Source organism: Myotis brandtii, unplaced genomic scaffold (assembly GCF_000412655.1).
Source record: "Myotis brandtii unplaced genomic scaffold, ASM41265v1 scaffold260, whole genome shotgun sequence".
NCBI lineage: Eukaryota > Metazoa > Chordata > Mammalia > Chiroptera > Vespertilionidae > Myotis > Myotis brandtii.
Window position 1 is genome coordinate 2,892,682 of NW_005359881.1, and position 8,479 is coordinate 2,901,160.

General features: G+C 49.1%; 1 protein-coding gene across 1 annotated transcript in view; it reads right to left on the reverse strand.

Moving 5' to 3' along the window:
• The window catches only part of RARRES2 (retinoic acid receptor responder (tazarotene induced) 2), a 3,125-nt gene extending 2,624 nt beyond the window's left edge, over nucleotides 1–501 (reverse strand). The window contains exon 1 of the mRNA XM_005868092.2: nucleotides 397–501. The gene's annotated coding sequence lies outside the window, so the exon portion shown is untranslated. The remainder of the gene's footprint in view (nucleotides 1–396) is intronic.
• Nucleotides 502–8,479: the final 7,978 nt, after the last annotated feature.

The following is an 8,479-nucleotide window of genomic DNA, read 5'->3' on the forward strand; positions in this document are numbered from 1 at the left end:
AACTGCAGGGGGGGGAGGGGGCGCAGAAAGGAGGCTGAATATTTCTGGAAGGATGTAAACACTTGGAGGGCCAAAACAGGGCGGGACCCAGGAGGATGCTCACCCCTCCCTGCACAGGGGCTGCCTGTTGCCATGGGCCCAGCCCCTAAACCAGAGAAGGGGGTCCTGCCTGGGCCCCCCCTTGGCTAGCTTCAGGCAGACCCTCCTTGTCTTTTTTCTGGGCCTTCCACATCACCCCCCTCTCAGCCCCAGGGTGTTGCCTTAAAGCAAGGGCTCTCGGACAAGTTGACAAGCTTGGCCCTTGGAGCGATTCCCTCTCCGGCCCCTCTCCTCTCCTCCCCTCTCTCGCATCCCTCCTTCATCCAGCTGCCCCCAGCCCCCGCTCTCCCTCCTCACCTCCTTTCTGGTGCTTTGCGGAGTCTATTCTAACTTCCCGCGGCGACTTGCGGCTGTCAGCCTTTTCTCTCAGTCCCCGTGCCCCGCCTCCCTCCCTCCATCTCCTCCCATTCCCACCTTCCCACTCCCACCTACCCGCTTCCTCCAGTCCCCAGCGCCGCCCGAGGCTCCGCCCACCCCGTTGGGACTGGCCTCCGGGGCAGTACCCCCTCCTGAGCCTCTCCTTCCGTCCCACCCTTCCGCTGCCCTTCGGTCCTGTGATCCTGACCCTGGCGCTCACCCAGGCGGGCGGGGGAGCAGGGTGTCCGGGAAGCCTGGGAAGAAGTGAGGTGAGGCCCAGGAGCCCAAGCTCTAGAAGGTCTTTGCGCGGAGGACTCTTCTCTCTCTTCCCCTCACCATATGGGACTGCCCTGCCCCTACCCTGCCTCCAGGTAGGGCTGCCCTTTTCTTAGGCCCCTTGGAGTGACCAGTCTGAGACACTCATTTCAGGACATTCTTCCCAGAAATACAGACATCCTCAAACCAGATGAAGCCCTGAGGAATCAGGAATCATTCAATCCTCCCCACTCCCATGCCCTAAAGCCTACACACACACACACACACACACACTCTTAGAGGCCTGGTGCACGAAATTCGTGCACAGGTAGGGTCCCTAGTGGCTGCAGGCTGCAGGCTGGAACCTTCCTTCGTTTTGCACCACCCCCTGGTGGTCAGCACATGTCATAGCGAGTGGTCGAACTCCTGGTAGGTTGAACTCTCAGTCGGTCGAACTCCTGAGGGGACACTTTGCATATTAGGCATACACACACACACACATATTTTTAGAGAGAGGAAGGGGTTGTGGGAGAGAAAGAGAGAGAAACATCGATATGAGAGTGAGACATCCATAGTCTGCCTCCTGCACGCCCCCTACCAGGGATCCAGCTGGAAACTCAGGCATGTGCCCTGACCAGGAATTGAACTGACAACCTTTTGGTGCACAGACGATGCCCAACCAACTGAGCCATACCAGCCAGGGCAGGCATCTTGTTTTAAGGTGACGCTGGTGTGCGACAACCTCTACCACCAGCACGCAAGTCCAGCCTTGATCCTGTATGTCCTATCTTTGCCTACCAGGGATCCAGCTGGAAACTCAGGTATGTGCCCTGACCAGGAATTGAACTGACAACCTTTTGGTGCACAGACGATGCCCAACCAACTGAGCCATACCAGCCAGGGCAGGCATCTTGTTTTAAGGTGACGCTGGTGTGCGACAACCTCTACCACCAGCACGCAAGTCCAGCCTTGATCCTGTATGTCCTATCTTTAGTGTTGGGAGCCTGGCAGGATCTGTGGTGGAATTCATAGGGCCAGTGGGGAGTCAGGAAAACAGTGTCCAGAAATTGGTTCAACTCCTGCACATCTGAGCAAATCTGAGGCAGCACTGGGACTTTGCCTATCAGTAACCAGGGGGACCATTTCTCTGCTTCCAGGCCCTGTCCTAATGCTGGACATAGAGGATCTCATTGAACTTCCAACCCCTGGAACTCCTGCTTCCTTCACTGCATAGTGGGATCAGAAACCCTACCTGGGGGTTGTCGTGCAGAGAAAATGAGCAAATGTATGGAAAGTGGCTGCTTGTGTTCTGGGTGCCAAGTGGGGTCAGAGGCTGAGAGCAACATTAGCATGGCACCTTGACTTTACCCTCCTGCTTTCATTTGGGCCATTGCCCTCACCTGATTGCACTTCCACAAGGGAAAGACTCTAGTCTCTGGCAGTGGTGGAGGGCTGGGATGTTCCTCCAATGTCCCCAGCCTCGCTCCTGTCTCCCGTGCACCTGGTGCCTTCTGGTTTAGAGACTCCTCAGGGTTCAGAGGATGCCTCTTGCTCCCACAGATCACCCCACCCCGTAGGAACTCTGTTCAGTTACCACCATGACTTCTGCACTATCTTATAAAACATGTCATGTGGCCCTACCTGGTTTGGCTCAGTGGATGGAGCACTGGCCTGTGGACTGAAGGGTCCCAGGTTCGATTCCGGTTAAGGGCATGTACCTTGGTTGCGGGCACCTCCCCAGTAGGGGGTGTGCAGGAGGCAGCTGATCGATGTTTCTAACTCTCTATCCGTCTCCCTTCCTCTCTGTAAAAAAATCAATAAAATATATTAAAAAATAAAATAAAGAGTACAATATCAACACTGATAAATCATGTTGATATAAAAACAAACAAACAAAAAAAACATGTCATGTGGCCCTAGCTGGTTTGGCTCAGTGGATGGAGCATCGGCCTGTGGACTGAAGAGTCCCAGGTTCGATTCCAGTCATGAGCACATGCCCAGGTTGAGGGCTCAATCCCCAGTGGGGGGTGTGCAGGAGGCAGCCAATCATTGATGTTTCTATCTCTCTCTCCCTCCCCCTTCCTCCCTGAAATCAGTAAAAATATATTTAATAAATAACACGTCAGTATCTCATCCTCTGTTGTCTCCTCTCCCATTGTCTTTCTCCTTGTGAACTTATAGCTTTTTATTCTTTTACTGTCGTTTTAACGAAGTTATAGAAGGGAATAGGGATGACCACATTGTATAATCACGTGTTTAGCCACAGTCTGTGAGTGACTTAAAAAGAAACATTCGTATGTTGAAGCCTGGCACCTCAGCATGTGACTGTATTTGGAGCTATGGGCTTACAAGAGGTAACTAAGGTAAAATGAGGTCGTATGGACGGGTTCCAAACCAATATGACTGGTCTCCTTACAAGAAGAGATTAGGATACGGACAGAGGGAAGACCATGTGAGGTCACAGGGAGAACTCCACCATTAATAAGCCAAGGAGAGGCCTCAGAAGAACCAACCCTACTGACACATTCACCTCAGACTTCTGGCCTCCAGAATTGTGAGAGAATACATTCCTGTAGTTTAAGCCACTCAGTGTGTGGTCCTTCGTAATGGCAGCCCTGACAGACTCATACACACACAGAGGAAACCCTTTCTGAAGACCTGGTGCTATGCACTCAACCTGATTATCTGAAAAGCCAAGGTTTTGTCCGTGTGACACACTGATCAGGTGCTTTTGTGAGCAAAACGAACATGGTTATGATGACTAATATTAAGTAAAAAATGTTTGCCTTATTGAGAATAAATGTTTACATCCTATCATTTATCTTCAAAAAAGATACAAAGTCAGGATGCCATTTTTAATGTTTTAGGGTGGCAGAAACTGAAATTTGGATTTCAATAGAGGTGAGGCAGGATAGTAAGAAGCTAGGGAAATTCCTAGAGAAGTGGAATAAGGGAAACAGACAAAATAATTAAATAACAACATGAGACCCCCCCAAAATAATTAAATAAGGCCAAACTATTTGAGCAACTTACAGTCAGCTAAGGAATCACAAGGTTTTCTATTCCCTAACCAAGGACACTTAGGAACAAATGGTTTTCCCATTCGAGACCGTCCTGGGACAGAATGTCCTAGGTCCTGGTCCTTCTTCAATTGATGACATTCTTTAAAATTAAACTAACAGAAAATAACCCCTGACCCCTCTATATGCACATTTTAAAAAAGTTGATTTTAGAGAGAGAAACATGGATCGGGACTTGAACTGGCCACCTTTTGGAGTACAGGATGATGTTCCAACCCACAGAGCCACACTGGCCAGGGCTCTATACACACATTTTGATTAATCAACATTTTAAAGGACTCATCTGAAAAGCTAATAAATATTCTGTTAAGATCCTCCCCTGAGACTCCCACTGGGATTCCAGCCAGCCAAAGATGAAAAGCCTCAAGACAAAGGACCCACTGTTTGCTCTCACTAAAGCACACCCACACCTTGTATCTCTGCTGTTTTTCTCCTAGACTCTCAGGGACCCCAGGATACTTCAACTAGGGGAGCAGTGGGCAGTGGCAACTCGTCCTGGGCTTACCCCTGAACCTGTGTCCAAGGCCCCCATTTTCTCGGACCCCAGTGAGCTCATTTCTTTTGCTGTGACTTTTATTTCTTAGAGAGCCAAAGCGGCCCAGCCTAGGCTCCCTGCCATCGCCAAGCCTGTTCTGTCTTCCTTTCCGTTTAGCCCGTGATATCTGATTTCACCGATATGCTGGCGGCCGGACACGGAGGAGGTTAGGATGGAAAGTATAGTGTCAGTCAATGGTGACTTACATGTCGCTTAACGTGTTAAGCCCTTCCTTTGTTTCACTATCTCCAGTTTTATAAACATGCTCTCAAAATCATCTGGACTCGTGTTGGGAAATCTTGTCTACACAAAGTCAAGAACCCACACACTAACAGTGGGCCCAAGGCCCACCCACTCCAGGCCCAGACCCGGTCTGGTAACAGATGCACCTTGACAATAACATAACGTAAAATTTACATTTTAGAATTTGTGCTCTTTCAAGGAAATTCGGCAAACTAATCAAAGGAACTTTCACATTTATTAAATACATTTAAGAAGTCACTTTCATGAATGAAAAATATTTTCCCAAATCAAAGTGGCCAGGAGGCAAATAACTAAGCTAAAAGTCTCGCAGACCCCATGAGCTCCTCAAATCTCACTCGAAGACCTACCACTAGATGGAAACAGTGAGCATCAGCTAGGTCCTTTAAACTGACTGGTAGGAATTCCCTAAGGCTGTGGAATTATTTTTCTTACATTCTTGTGGTCACCTGTGATCATTTTTTGACTCCTGGTTTAACCCTAAGAACTTCTCTTAACTGCATCTGATAAGTCATGCCAATTTGTTGCAACGGTTTTATACCCAGATGCATGTTTGTTAGAGCTGAGAACCCGCACAGGCTTGGATAATGAGCGGCACCTCAGCCGGTGGAAGAAGGCACCGAGGGCCATTTAGATGCTTAGGAAATGAAGCATTTTTCAAGCTTCAAAAATTTTCATTTTACTTAGTATATTATTTATTGAATGTATTAATGTTATAGACTGTTATTATGTAGTCAACATGCTATATTGTTGGAATTTAGAATAACACTCACAAAATAAACCATAAATACTGTTAAGAGACAACTTATTTGTAATACATTGAAAGTTAACCAATTCTGAGAATATTGAGACTTCACTGGCCAACTCTGAAGGCAATACATTTAACTGTGACCCAGATTTGGCCTTGGAACCTGTTAGAAGGCACCAAGTAAAAGCCAGGTTCACACTCTGATTCCTCCAAGTCCCCAAGTGGTTTTATTGGAGAGGAGTCTGGATAGGAATGAGCCAAGGTTAGAGACAGCATTTTTGCTGTTGGTGAACGTGGACAGATGGCTTTTGCAACAACAGCACACGCCACTCACAGGACACAAGACACTTGAAAATATACCCGCTTCTGCTAAACTACAAAGACTGTGGAGATTCTGTTAGAATTTCCTTGTGTTTCCAAATCAAGCTTGGTGTTTAGTAGATTTTAAGCCAAGAACAGTTACACACTGGCTTCTAAATTCATCTTTTAAATTAAGTTGAAAAAGATATAATTTGATCCCAGTCTGGAGTTGAACAAGACATAGCATTGTAATAATAGATGGGATTAGACCTTGAAAGGGTATAAATGTAGATTTCTAGGTAAAGTCAAGCCTTTCTTCCCTGAGACACCGGGAGGATTTGTCCAGCATTTTCTTGCAATGTCTGGTCCTAATACCAAGGTGGTGAACGTCATTGCCGTGGAGGGGTGCGCCATCCTCCCCCGGAGGAGCCACGGGCTCCCTTAAGGACCCTGCATTCCAGGGTTCTGGAATAGTGTTCCAGATGGAAGACTATGTTTAAGGCACTGCCTCCAACAATGAGTCCTTCAAATGAGAGAGTTAAAGACTCAAGTTTTCTTCTGAGTTTCTTGCTCTTTACCTCGTTCACATACTGATTTGAACTAGCAGTTCTGCGGGGCTCCCAACACCTGCTCAACAAGCAGTAGCCAAGGGAGAGAGTTTGAGGTAAACACTGGGCTCAGGCTGCTTCTTAGGCAGCGTCGTGTGGTCTAATCAAATTCACTTACCCAAGGGGTCAAGCTCTTTCATCTCCTCACTCACTTGGTCCACAAACACTGGGTACCCACCATGGGCCTGACACCTTTCCAGGGCCTGGCTATCCAGGGCCTGGTTGTGGTAGCTAACTAGACAAACCATCTAAATGAACAAATGCCTAAATAATTTCAAGTAAGTAGCCACAGGTGGGAGGTGCACGTTTTGAGGAGAGGATATTTGGACTCTAACTGAATAAATTAAAGTTCTGGAGGAAGAGCATCCTAGGCAGACCGAACAGCAACTCCAAAGGCTGGACTCTAACCGAATAAAGTTCTGGAGAAAGAGCATCCTAGGCAGACCGAACAGCAACTCCAAAGGCCCTATGGGGGCATGAGCTGTTGAGGCTGGGACAGTGGTCACCAGGACCCCGAGGGCACGGAGCTAGAGAGGTAGGCCTGGTCAGGCCAGATAGAGCCTGAGAGGCTGTGGCAGTGGTTCGTGATATTTTCAAAATGTGACGTACGCCACCTGATCTATGTTTCAAAGGGTTAACCTGGTCCGGGAGACCGAGCTCCAGGGCAGCTGTGCGGGGCCAGGTGGGAGCCGTGGACTGGGGAGAGGTGAGAAACGGTGAGCGGGGCCTCGCCACCCTGGTGCTGGTACCGGAAATCTGCGATCCCTCCTTGGTTTCCTTCTGACCAATTAAGTTCTTTTCCTTTTAGGAAAACAGACTCCGGGAACTCGATCTGCAGCAGAAAGTGTCCGGTGCTGCAGAGTTCGGGCTGGCATCCGATCCCAGTGGAGGGCTGCTCTTCCAGCGTCCATCCTTGCCAGGCACTCTGTGTGTGTCGTGCCTTTAAGGACATTCTTAGGACTGCAGCAGCAGAAGCAGACTGATCTTTTCCTGAAGGGTTTCCACATGACCTAGCGAGCCTCTCGCACCTGAGATGCCGGCCTTGGGCAGTCAGGGCCTTGCTCAGGGTGTGCCTGGGTTGCTGTCTCTCCAGGTCCCCGGGCTGAGGCGGCTCTAGGAATGGAGGACGCACAGTGACGGTGCCAGTGCGAGGCCCTCCCAGCAGAGGTGGCCTCCGTCAAGGTGAACGTGGTCGCAGGTGCTTTCTTCCTCCTTCCCACGCTGCCTGGAAACACCTGGAAGAAGCTCGGCGAGTCCCCCAACCGGCCTTCAGGATGCTGCCTGCAGCAGGAGCTGACAATAAAGTAAGTCCCATTAGAATGAAGTTTTCCTCTCTCCTCTCTGTTCCCTAGTCTCCTCTAGCTTTTCAACAGTCATCCACTCAGCAATTGTCAACGAGCATTTGGTTTTATTCCATTTTATGTACTAACCCGAGACACTGCCATCGCTAACCCAGGGTTAGAAGGCATTGTGGGAAAGCAGCCTGGGCCATTTCTGCCTGGCTCACGGTCAGGCCTGCACCTGGCGCCATGGCAGATGGTGCGCACTGATTACATATTTGTGGGGTGTATGAACGGGGCCTGAAACAGTCTGTTTCCAAGAGGTGGATGGAGTTTTCCCTCTTGCAGACACAGAGCTGCTTCGAAACAATACTTGGGCATCTTCATAGAGCCTGAGACACGAAAGACGAATCCATAATGACACAGAAAAACAGAAAAATTTGAACAATTTATTCGTACATTTATGCTGCCATTAAGAATCATGTTATAAAACGGGGGTGGGGGGATTCATAGTAGTGTTAAGTGAAAAGGGCAGAATACATCTTTGCAAAAGCATTATCCCAATTATGTCCAATATGCACAGATAAGCATAGAAAAGCGTTGGAGGACACGTACCAAAATATTAAATGTAACTCACTCTGGTATGAGAGATTTTATATTCTTCTTCCTACTTATGGGACAGATTTTTAAAGTGTTTCAGATATTGGTACAATTAAAAAATGGCCTTTGTTGGAAAGCATGCGGCTGCACGAGCCTGGAAAACTCAGGCAGTGTTTGTGTGGAAAGCGAAGGCCACCTGCTCGCGGGTGAGTCAGCGGCGCAGGCTCGCACCTGCCTCCGCGCTCGCCAACCTGCTGCTCCGTGTTTCCAAACGGAGGCCCCCCGAAGCGCGTACGGCCCCCCGCCCGCGGCCGCCGGACGACGCAGCTCCTCTCCTCTCCTCGCTCCTCTCTGGA